The following is a 13861-nucleotide window of genomic DNA, read 5'->3' as shown; positions in this document are numbered from 1 at the left end:
TTTTAGAAGTAGGTGGGTAATGGGTGTAGTAAAAATTTTGATCAAGTTGTCTTATTTGAATTATTTACACAATTTTTATTTGATTTACACAAAATAATTAACTAGCAAAAAAAATACAGGGCGTTTTTGATCAATCTATTTGTTTTTTTTTTGTTTATTTTTAGTAGATTGGAAAAATTAAACTTGAGTATATTTTGTCTAATATCGCCAAAACTACGAATCTTAGAGCTAAAGTGAAGATAGATTTAGAATCCTCAGACAATTTTACATTAAATAGGGGTTATTTTCAAATAAATTTGCAATTACTGTAATTCTGGTAATTTTTTATAAGCAGGTGGCTAAAGTAAAATTTTTTATCAAGTTGTTTTATTAGAATTATTTAATATTAATTATTATTATTTATTTGAAAATAACCCCTATTTAATGTAAAATTGTCTGAGGATTCCAAATCTATCTTAACTTTAGCTCTAAGATTCGTAGTTTTGGCGACATTAGACAAAATATACTCAAGTTTAATTTTTCCAATCTACTAAAAATAAACAAAAAAAAAAACAAATAGAGATTGGTCAAAAACGCCCTGGATTGTTTTGCTAGTTAATTACTATTTCTAAGCAAGATTTTGTGGCAATCGAATAAAAATAATTCAAATAAGAGACAACTTGATCAAAATTTTTACTTTACCCATTACCACTTACTTCTACAAAATCACCAAAATTACAATAACTGAAAATTTCTATCAAAGTTATCCCCATTTGATATGAAATTGTCTGAGAATTTCAAATCTGTCTTCACATTTGCTCTAAGATTCGTAGTTTTGGAGATATTAGACGAAATAGGGTCAGCTTTGTTTATCCAATCCATTAAAAATAAATAAAAAATAAAATAAAGATAAGTTGGTCAAAAACGATCCGTAATCCTTTTTACTAGCTAATTATCTATTTCTGAGCACAATTTTGAGAAAATCGAGTCAAAATTGTAGAAATAATTCGAGAAAAAAATAACATGATCGAAATTTTTACTACTCACCTTCCAATAAAAAATAATTACAATTACAATAATTGAAAATTTATATCAAAACAATGTTTTTCTGACGTAAAATTGCTTGGAAATTTTAAATCTGTTCTTGTTTTTGATCTACAATTTGACGTTTTGAAAATATTAGACGAAATATGTCGAGTTTATTTTTTTCAATCAGGAATAAAAAATATTTTTCAAGAATAAAAAATAGTATACTCACCTATCAACAAAAAAATCATCAAAATGACTTGACCACAATTCGAAAAGTTAATGCCAAGAGCTTGCCATTTGGACCACAATAAACTTTTAAATAAAAAAACAGTAGCCTAACTGCAAAATTTGCTAGAGTCATAAAGAAACAACAAGAGTGTAGAAAAAGTAATGCAAGGTAAAAGTAAATCTTTAAACGCCCACAAGAAAAGCCTAGAAGCTAGCGTTTGTTTAGCTTCAACTTGTTACCCAGTAATTGGTTTTCGATTTATAATAATAATACCATTTGAATATCGAGCAATAATAATAGAATGATGAGTCGTTTGATGGCAATCAAACTTCCATCCCCTCGTTAAAAGTGTAATTTGCATGTTTTAATGGTGCGTTTAGATCGTCATACGGTATCTGCAAATCTCGGCAATCGAATCAAGCAACCTTTGACTGGTCGAAATCTCGTTAAATGCGAGATATCTTTCAATCTCTCGTCGCCGTTTAGACTGTGATGATTGATAATGGTGGTGTTTTATTGTGTGATCACAATCTAATTGCAAAAGATGCTGATCGCGTAGGCGGTGCTCTAGCAGCCATTTGCATGCGGAGCGGCAGCCATTACACCTCGGATCAAAGCATGCCCTGAAACAAAACAAGCGTACTGTATCAAAATCCGGTAACTAGATTTAGGACCGGTGGATGAGTTTTCCTCGCTTCTACAGCGTTCAGGCTCGAGGCTACGAAAGCGATGTGAAAATTTGAATAAAAATCGAAAATTGGAAAAGTTTGGTGGGTGGAAAGGGTGAAATATCCATCGCTGGAAAAATCATCAATGATCCAAAATTTAAAAAACTAATTAAAACTGATTTTAAAACAAACTTCTTCTGTATTTCGATTCGTCTTTTCACATAATAATGCTTCTCGAATATTTTGTTAAGAAAATTTTTTATTAACATAAAGAATTATTTGCAAAACAGAAATACAAGCAGTTATTTAGAAAAATGCAACTTTTGTTCCAAAACTAGTAATTGTAGAAGAAAAATAAAAACAGATAAAAAAATAAATATCTACCTAATGTTTCGTTGTAGACGATTTAGAAAATTTAGAAAAATCGACACAAAAAACAAACCTTCTGTTTTAAAAATATGATCCTATATTTTGTTTTTTTTTTTGTAGAAAAAATTTTCTTGAGATTTTTTCAGACCATAACACAAAAAATACAAATTTTTAAAACTGCTTTATCAAAAGAGTGATAAAGAAGGAGCTTTGGTTTTAACAAAAAAAAACGAATAAACTTGAAAAAAATAATAAATAATAATTATTAATTATTGCTATGGCAATTAACTGCCAGGAAAATTCTGTGTCTTTTTCACTCGTGTCAGTTATACTTTTTTAAACCAATTTTTCAAAATATGAGTGCTGTATCAAAATTGTTTTATTTTTTCGAAAAATCGATATTCTAAAAATACCCTGAAGATGCTTAAAATTTTTTTTACTGGTGTATCTAATCTAATAATTAAGTTTCGATGTTTAGGACCAAAAGAAATATTTAGATTTTTGAAATTGCACTTCCATAAAATCATAAAGTTTTGAATTTTTCTAGTTAGTATGCCATTAGGTTTTTATGGGGGCTACTTTGTGACACTTATATTGGAAGTCGCCTTCGTGGACCTTTCTCCGAAATATTAAAATTCATATTTTTGCAACTCTAGAACCAACTAATTCAATGTTAATTTTTTCTTGTTTCACATTTATTATTTATGTGCAAAATCTGTTCAATTAAACTGAAAAATTAATTTTTAACTAAGACAAAAAATGTGAAATGCCACATGATTTATCTCACACATTATCCAGTACTATTGCCAAATTAATTTAATTGTTGTATCTTGTTGAAAGCAAATTTTAATCTCAAATTCTCACTATTCTCACTTTTATTTACAAATGGGATTGCTCCCAAACTCACCGTGAAATTGCCGAAAATGTACCTCCCTTCCAGGCCCCTTAAATCATGAATCTTGTAAATATTTCTCTAAACTGTCATGCTATAATTATGCAGTAAAATGCAAGTAAATCCATGACTACTTATAGTCATTGTCGTCTCCTACACAATGGAAAAAAGCAAAGTTTCCGTTGCCCTTGGCCCGAATAGCCCTATTTATGTTTTTATTACTCTCACTTTTCTCATTCCACGCGCCAGCCCTGCTTCTTGGTACTGAATAACTGTCGCTTTTACCCAAACTGAACCAGTAATCTTTAAAAAATAATTATTCCCAAAGTCTTGACGGAAAAATATAGTTTTGTGCGACAAAACAAGCCCTTGAAGGCGACCCTGGGCCTAATCTTCCTAAAATTAATTATAAATTACTCAAAAATTACCGAATTTGGTTGAAAATGATATAACCATGTTTTTTTCGAGTGAATAATAATAATAATAAATGAAACATAAAAGCACTAAAATAAACTGTGTACAAGGGTAGTTTAGAAATTGTTGCCTATAACCCGTAATTAAACGATGGTGAAAAGTTTTATTATTACTTAAAACATTTTAAAACAATATTTGAACTCTCTTCGTTTTTGAAATAAACTCTGGATGAGTTTTTTGTGTAAAAACCGACCATAAAATGACGAAACTTTGTCCAAAATTTCATTTTTTATTTTTTTTTAATGAAAGTTTAACTATTTAACTCGTTTCAAACCAGAAAAACTAGTTGAAAAATTATCAAATTTGACTAAAAAAGCGTTTCTCATTAATTGTTTGAACTTCTCAAAAACTATATTTTTTGAAAATTTTTACTAAAGCTGGTTATTAAAACAATGCTTTTTAACGGACAGAAAAATATTTCGGCTGTAAGCTCTAAGCTTATTATTTACACAGAAATAATATTTAAACTCTCGTCGTATTACAAATAAATTCTAGGTGAGTTTTTTGTGTAAAATATTACTAATCTTTGTCTAAAATTGCTTTTTCCATTACTTTATAAAGTGTAACCATTTAACACCTTTCAGTTAATAGCCACGTAAAAAATCGCCAAACTAGACTAAAAAATATTACTTGTTAATTCTTTAAACGTTTTATAACGATTTTTTGAAAACTTTTATCAAAACTGGTTAAAAAGATATCAGAGACAGAAAAAAATACTTCGGCTGTAAGGATATTGTTCACAGAGAAATAATCCTTGAGCTCCCTTCGTTTTTTTAAATAAATTTTAAGCAAATTTTTTGTGTAAAATTCAACTATAAAATTACCGATCTTTGTCTAAAATTGCTTTGTCCATTATTTGTATAAAATTTAACCATTTAACGCGTTTCAGACACCAGATGAAAAATCACCAAATTAGACAAAAAAGTATTGTTTATTAATTTTGTTAATATCTCAGTATGATTTAAAAAAAATTACCGAAGCTGCTTAGAAAAAGATTTATTAAGGACAGAAAAAAATATTTTTAATTAAGCTTATTGTTCACAGAGAAATAATATATGAACATTTTAGGCGTGTTTTTGTGTAAAAACTGATCTTAAAATGACAAAATCTTAAATTTTTACTTTTTTTTATATAAAGTTTAACTATTTAACACATTTCAAACCAGAATTTCACTAACAGCAAGTTGACAAATCAACAAGTTAGACTAAAAAGATGTTATTTATCAATGTTTTAACTTTTCAGAACGATTTTTTGAAAACTTTTACCAAAGCTGTAGTCAAAAAATGCTTTATTACGGAGAGAAAAAAAATGTTTTGGCTGTAAACGTATTGTTCAACTTTTTTGTATAAAAGCCGACCATAAAATGACCAACTTTTATCTAAAATTACATTTTTATATAATGTTTATAATCATTTAACACGTTTCAGAACAGAATTCCACTAAAAGCCGGTCGAAAAATCACCAAATTAGTCTGAAAACTTGTTTTGTATTTTTACCAAGGCTGAAAAAAAAGCTTTATTATGGACAGAAAACACGTTTCTGACCAGAATTTCACTAAAAGCAGTTGAAAATCACCAAATTAGACCACAAAAGTGTTGTTTATTAATTTTTTAAACGTTTAACCACGATTTTTAAAATTCTTGTAATAAAACTGCTTAAAAATCGTGTTTTTCGCTATTTAGTTTCTGCCTGGAATTAAAAATGTAATTTTCTCAAAAATTCACAAAATTAAATCGATATTCATGTTATTACTATCACTCTAGATAAAATATTTTAAAAAATCCAAGAAAAACATTAAATGAAAAATATAGTTTTGTGCGACAAAACAAGCCCTTGAAGGCGACCCTGGGCCGTAGCTTCGTCACGGTTAAGCATTGTTTACTTTCCGGTAATTTGGTGCAAGGTTTGGAAGTTGTACCGTTTCCAATAATAAATCTTGCAGGTAATCCGAGCTTTGGCGCAAATCTCCCATATTGTGCCAGTGAATGGGCAAATCCGGTTTAAGTGTTTGATAACGAGTCGAGAATTGGGGCTAAATGTTTGAAAAAGATTCAGGAATTATGATTAAAGCCGTAATCTCATCACTCGAATTGTTACAATTAAAAGCAAAATATGATACGGACAGTTTGTATAAATTGCAAAGCTGTGTCCTCGCCTTTGCGACATATGGTCGCGATAAGGAGCTTAATCCTAATTTCGTTCGTTTACAACATTTCTCTATTAGGAGGCTAATTTATATGCATTGTATTTTACGGGATTTGCTGCACAGATAACTTTTATTATTTACTAGTGAGATAATTCGGAGGGATGCGTGGGTCGGCTCTAAATCAATTTAAATTGAACGTTTATTGCCATGCTACCAAAAGCACGGGAAAAACATTAATGCCACCCTTTTATCGGAGAGTATCTGGTATCATTTTATAAATAACAATAAACTTCAACCGTTAATAATTACAATGTATAATCTTTATTACTTACCACACTTATACTTGCTGCAACACATTACTAATAATTCATTTGCTTGATGCCTGTGCCAAGTCATAAACGAGATAAGTTTATATTGCCTTTTATTACGCCGAGATAGTGACATAAAACATGTACAAAGGTTCACAAAAGTATTGCAGGGTGCAATCGCTAAAACGCATCTATTCTAATAATTATCTAGAACTGAAGGTTTTTCGTTTGAAACTAACTAAATTTTCGGGTTTGTTTCAAAAAAATTAGTTTTTGCCAAAAAAAAAATCTAGTAAGTAGTAAGGTAAGCTCGTGTAGACAAATCAAAATTTTATAATAGTTACGATCTTTCTTTTACGACAGATATTGTTTTTGAAATATTGAAATTAATACCGGGTGATTCAAAAGTGACAAACTTTCTCAAGCAATTTTTTTTTATATTTTCAATTTGTTTTTCTTAGCAACGGTATCGAATGTTGTTCTTTTGTTTCCTATGGTGTCAAATTTACTAGTTTTTTAGTTATTTTGCATATCATTCGACATCAATTGTTGATTTTTTTAACACGTATTTGTTTAATGTTGCTAGAGCTGTCGTTACGCTGATTAAAATAAAAAAAATATGATCTAAAGCATCAAAAAATTAACTCAAAAATTTAACTTTGAAGAGCTATATCTCGTAAAAAACGGCTTAAACAATTTTTTGTCATAGGAACTTTTCATTCATTTTAATCTCCTTTATCATTATCCGAAAGATTGTCCGGTACTTTTAAATCACCCTGTATATCATACTATGATATTGATCCGGAAACAACATTCTATAAAAAGACGAATTACAATATTTTTTTATTTATTTGTTGAAATTTAGTTGTCTTAAAACCTTCTTAGTCTAAATTTTCTGTGTTTATTTTCACTCTACGACCAATTGTCTTTGAAATATTGATCAAGATTTAGGATTGAAAAAACCTCTAGAAAGTCTTTTCTACATAAAAATCTCTAGAGCTGGTTTACAGATAGCTTAAATGCGTGATTAACCAACTTAATTGTCTGTTACAACGTGTTAAATTTTAATAGAACTATCTATAAAAATAAAGCACAATTAAAATTTAATTTAGAATTAAACTGATTCAAAATAAGTTAGTTACATACCATTTATTTTGCTTTAAAAATAATCATCAAAATAATCGCGGTCTTTAGTTTTTTCAAATTTCTGATAAAAGGTTAACAAACCCAAATTTGTTTTTAAATAAAATGCCCCAGTTTTTATTTTCTTGAATCCCTACACACCAGACTAATTTTTTTAGGGTCTACATTAGAAACTTTTCAACTTCTAATAGATATAGCTAGAGTTTTAAAATTTTGTATACGATCCAAATCATTCTGAGATCAAATAAATTATTTATAAAAATGGATGAACTTCCAGAACGTTTAGAAATTGAAGTCAACGTTAAAATTTTAAATAGCAATCAATAATTTTTTTCGTTGACTGTTTATTAATTTCGATATTAAAGAATTATTTTATTTTATTTAACAGTCGTCATTAATACACTCTTTCATTGAGTAACTGTCTTTGAAATGTTTACGTTTTAATGATATTTTGATTATTCTCTTCTCATACAAATAAAAAAACAATGACAACTAACATACATTTTAATGGTAATTACCTAAGTTTTTGTAGCAAACGTGACTTTTACGTAAAACTGATGTTATTTTTTTCTGATAGAAAAGTGAATGGAAAATGTTAAATGATCTACCCCGACGACAAACAGAAGATAAATATATTTTATAAGGTCTTATCATTAGTTTCTAATTTTTTCCCAAAAAAAAAGAGTTTACGGTCAGCGGAAAAATATTAAACAATATTAGAGGCACTCATTCGCTGTCGCTCGCTCGTGCTTTAAACAGTTTCGTTTATTAATCGTCTTCATTAGTTTATTAAATAAATATTATTATTATTGTATTTTTATTTATTTCTTTATATTTTTATCTGCAAAGTTCATTCAAAATATCACAGCTTTTGAACACTTTACAGTAAGTGAATATTTTTTTTTGCATTTGAAAACCTAAGGTATAATAGATCTTCAAAAAATTTCAAAATTGCCAACTGTCAAATTGCAAAGCTATTATAGTTTTTTAAAAATAATGTTCAAAATATGACTACAACAGTTTTTTCAATTGAAATAATTTTGTTTTTTCAATGGCACTCAAAAGGACATCGATTTTTATGGAAACTTTTATGAACATCTTCTGTTACAGTTTTTAGAATTATCGGAAATTATCACTTTTTTCATTTTTACTCGGGTAAGCTTTCGAAAAATACGACAAAAGTGTGTTATTTATTAAAACCATTTTCGTCCAATAAGTCCAAAATTAAAATAAAAATCTAAGCTTTTCTACCCTTACTGTAGTATAACTAATTTTTGAAAAAAACTTGTTTTCGTTTAAAAATTTGAATTACAGATACTTACCTGAATTGTTCCACAGTTAAACTTAAAACTTTAACTCTTTTACTTTCCTAAATACGACTTCAAAATCTTAAACAATGACATAATTATCGTTCTTTTATGTAAAAGATCTAAAACGACTGAATTTAGATATAGGGAAAACTGAACAAAACTTTAGAAAAAATCGAGTACCTAATCTAAAAACCCATTTAAAAACAGTTTTTCATTTAATGCCGACTTCCGGAAAATCCAGAAATGACGCCATCTTGAAGATATTTTCACTAACTAGATTAGATTAGATTTCAGATGGATATCATTATTAGAAGTTCTGATCAGGATTTTAGAAAAAACTGATTTTTTTGTAAATGCTTCTCACAAGTTTATTGCAAACGCATTTCTGTCGCCAAACAGCGCTTCCACGCCCTCCTGAAGCTCCATTGTTGTCGTCATGTTCGGCAAACAAAATAACTCTTGCAGATTGGCAATAGTTGGCTCCTTATTAGCTGCCACGGGCTTTGATTAAAGCTTTATGTCCTCGAAGCAACGACTCTTAATTTACGGCTCATTCTATTACTCTCTTTAATAGCTTCAGTTACGATGTTTGTCCAACTGATTGGAAAACGGCTTTGTTTATGCACCAATCTGCGTCACTTGTTATTAATTTCAGCAACGAGGCGCCCTCTTGGTCGAGCTTTCCGCACTAGAAACCTGCAAAGCGCGCAGACAGATGGCGAGATAAACTCGAGGTCATCTTTTGTCCGATTTATTAGCCTTCTTGGTAGCCCAGTAATTGACAAAACGTAAAAACGGACTCGTAAAACCCTGTTTGTTTATTATGAGAGAAGACATTAAAATTGGAACTGTTTGAATGTCTTTGCCGGCCTTTGAAACCTCGTCGATTCGAAAGTTTGGTTAAATAATAGCCGAGGTGTTAAAATTTATGCCCCGGAATTGGAAGCTTCGCTCCGAAAGCGATAAATCGTGAGATTTCGGCTTGGAAATGATTTCGAGCTGCCCATAAAGCGTAAAGTGGCCGTATTTTAAGCATCCTAATTTCGGTGCAGACGTTTTATGCTTTCTGCGAGGTCAAGTGTCGACTTCGTGTAAACACAACCGATGTGAATTATGATAATTCCAATGGTTGACAGAGTGATTTACAAATTTTACAGTGGTTTTAATGGAGGCGATCACGATATCGGCTTCTGCATGATCGGGAGATATAAATATCGGGGCTTTTCAGCCACTGTCACACCAAAACATCCAGCTTATCGTGCACAGAGAAAAGAAAATATTTATGATTTTTAGAGAGGACCGCTTGTTTACGAGCAACGGTTCTCCCAGTTGTTGGTCCTAAATAAATCGACGAGGAATTTAGAAAAAAAAACAAGCACGAGTTCTTAAAACTAATTATTTTGCACTTTGCGTTTTTTGAGTGCTTCTGTTACAGCCAAAAAATCACCGAATTGTAGTGAAAAATAGTGTTTTTAACGTAAGCTGTTCGAAAGATTGTTTCAAACTGAAACGTGCTATAACTATTAAATTGTAGTGGTGGTTCAAAAGTTTTTGTACCATGCGATTTTCTGAAATTTTTATCTAGTTATCCATGACAATTACTTTAATCCAATGTCCCTTACGAAAATAAAATTCCAACTAATTTTGTTATGTTCTTGGGTGACAGATAAAGAGATGCTGAAGTTATTTACGCAATTCGTTTTACTGCTGGCGGAACTGTCATGGATAACTAGATCAAAATTTAAGAAAATTGCATGCAAAAGAAAAGCTTTAACACGAACAAAAACATCTTTTTTTTGTCTATTCAATTAAATTAATTTAAAATGTTTGTGTGATTTTCGCCAAAAAACAACTGTAAAATTTATTATGTCGAAAACTTGAATATTTTGCTTCTCTTTTCTCGTCAATTTTAATACGTTTTGCGACGACCTTAAATGAAAATCACTAAATTAACCTAGAGATAGTATTTATTAAATTTTTGAGGATTTTTTTTCAAACATTTGGCAAAATTGGTAAAAGAAATCCTTAATTTAGACTGAAATCAATGTTATTTGCTTGCTTCGTTTAATTTAATTTGTTCCTTGTACCGGAAGTTTATTTATTATTTGTATTTTCTAATCAAAAACCCGTAAAAAGTATATGAATAAATTAAAGTTGATAATATTATTGTTTTACTTTGAAAGATATTTTTTTTGTAAATTTTTAAATTCAAACTTCTTTAAAAAATTCAAGAATTTATAGTTATTTTTAGATTTTTTATTCATTGGAATAAAAAGTTGTAAAAGTTCAGTAAAAATATGAGCGTCCTGAGCACGTTCTTGGTTACAAAAGTTATAATCTTCCTAAAATTAATTATAAATTACTCAAAAATTACCGAATTTGGTTGAAAATGATATAACCATGTTTTTTTCGAGTGAATAATAATAATAATAATAATAATAATAATAATAATAATAATAATAATAATAATAATAATAATAATAATAATAATAATAATAATAATAATAATAATAATAATAATAATAATAATAATAATAATAATAATAATAATAATAATAATAATAATAATAATAATAATAATAATAATAATAATAATAATAATAATAATAATAATAATAATAATAATAATAATAATAATAATAATAATAATAATAATAATAATAATAATAATAATAATAATAATAATAATAATAATAATAATAAATGAAACATAAAAGTAGTTTAGAAATTGTTGCCTATAACCCGTAATTAAACAATGGTGAAAAGTTTTATTATTACTTAAAACATTTTAAAACAATATTTGAACTCTCTTCGTTTTTGAAATAAACTCTGGATGAGTTTTTTGTGTAAAAACCGACCATAAAATGACGAAACTTTGTCCAAAATTTCATTTTTATTTAAAGTTTAACTATTAACTCGTTTCAAACCAGAAAAACCAATTGAAAAATTATGAAATTTGACTAAAAAAGCGTTTCTCATTAATTGTTTGAACGTCTCAAAAACTATATTTTTTGAAAATTTTTACTAAAGCTGGATATTAAAACATAGCTTTTTAACGGACAGAAAAATATTTGGGCTGTAAGCTCTAAGCTTATTATTTACACAGAAATAATATTTAAACTCTCTTCGTTTTACAAATAAATTCTAGGTGAGTTTTTTGTGTAAAACATTACTAATCTTTGTCTAAAATTGCTTTTTCCATTACTTTATAAAGTGTAACCATTTAACACCTTTCAGTTAGTAGCCACGTAAAAAATCGCCAAACTAGACAAAAAAATATTACTTATTAATTCTTTTAACGTCTTGTAACGATTTTTTTGAAAACTTTTACCAAAACTGGTTAAAAAGATATCAGAGACAGAAAAAAATACTTCGGCTGTAAGGATATTGTTCACAGAGAATTAATCTTTGAGCTCCCTTCGTTTTTTTAAATAAATTATAAGCAAATTTTTTGTGTAAAATTCAACTATATAATTACCGATCTTGGTCTAAAATTGCTTTGTCCATTATTTGTATAAAATTTAACCATTTAACGCGTTTCAGACACCAGATGAAAAATCACCAAATTAGACAAAAAAGTATTATTTATTAATTTTGTTAATATCTCAGTATGATTTAAAAAAAATTACCGAAGCTGCTTAGAAAAAGATTTATTAAGAACAGAAAAATAATATTTTTAATTAAGCTTATTGTTCACAGGGAAATAATATATAAACATTTTAGGCATGTTTTTGTGTAAAAACTGACCTTAAAATGACAAAATCTTAGATTTTTACTTTTTTTATATAAAGTTTAACTATTTAACACATTTCAAACCAGAATTTCACTAACAGCAAGTTGACAAATCAACAAGTTAGACTAAAAAGATGTTATTTATCAATGTTTTAACTTTTCAGAACGATTTTTTGAAAACTTTTACCAAAGCTGTAGTCAAAAAATACTTTATTACGGAGACAAAAAAAATGTTTTGGCTGTAAACGTATTGTTCAACTTTTTTGTATAAAAGCTGACCATAAAATGACCAAATTTTATGTAAAATTACATTTTTACAGTTTTATATAATGTTTATAATGATTCAACACGTTTTAGAACAGAATTCCACTAAAAGCCGGTCGAAAAATCACCAAATTAGACCAAAAAAGTGATGTTTATTAATTTTTTCAATGTTTAACCACGATTTTTTTTAAATTTATTAAAACTGTTTAAACAACATTGTTTTGCTCTATTTAGTGCTTGCCTGGAATTAAAAATTTAATTTTCCCAAAAATTCACAAAATTAAAACGATATTCATGTTATTACTATCATTCTATGTAGATGAAATATTAAAAAAAAAATCTTAAAAAAAAAACATTAAATGTGGTGGGGAACTTTATTATCTTGTTAATATATTTTTTTCATTTTCCTGCGTAAACTAATGTAATAAACATAACTGTAATCATTTTAAACTTTTCCACGAAAGCTCGCCCTCTGTGCCTTCGCTTGAAAAGTTAGTAGTTGGCCAAACCTGGCCTCAGATGTCGCTCCGATGCGCTAAAGCTCTCTTTTGGTTCCTGCCCAGGTAGTACCAACTTCAGGAATTCATGTCTAGACGGCAGCAGACTCGCCTTTCGAATTCTTAAAAAAATTTCCCAAATATTTGGACCCAATTAAGATAAATCTGGCTTGCGTTTGTTGTAACTTACGATCAGAAACCACATATCTGACATAATACCGGATCTAAATTTTTTCTCTTAAAAGCATCCTTTCTCTTAATTAGCCGAAAAAACCGCTTTACAGTTGATCTGTGCAAAACTACGAACGTGCAAAAATCTAGTTCATTATCGCACAAGTCGTATAAATAAATAAATCTTCTCTTGCATGGTGTGGTACTGACCGGAATGGGTCTATATCAAAGCAAGCTGTGCTGGTATATTGTCTTTTTGTCATGAAACGCTGAAGAATGCGAGCAATGGTACCATCTCTATCCTTCCAATGGGTCTTTCCTCGCGTGCTCTCCGTCCCATGACTCGAGGATAAAAAATAAGAACCGGTACCAGCATGCGGCGTTGCCACGTCCATGGGTACTACATATGGGTTTCGGCGTGTTTTAATTACAATTTCCAATAATTACGAAACGGTGCGCAAACACCGTCCCTCCTGTTTGCCAAAGACACACTTTCATCCCCTGTTGAGCGAATGGAAGCGTTTTTCCCCGATTTTTTAATTCAATTTCGGCCTCCCCTTCCATGCATCTGTTCCAGTCACAATAATTTTAAATTATAAGGCGGCATCTAATCGCTGCTACAATGTACCAGAGGAGGTCATTATTACAAA

This window comes from Tribolium castaneum, chromosome 6, assembly GCF_031307605.1.
Source record: "Tribolium castaneum strain GA2 chromosome 6, icTriCast1.1, whole genome shotgun sequence".
Lineage (NCBI taxonomy): Eukaryota > Metazoa > Arthropoda > Insecta > Coleoptera > Tenebrionidae > Tribolium > Tribolium castaneum.
This window is presented reverse-complemented; position numbering follows the sequence as displayed.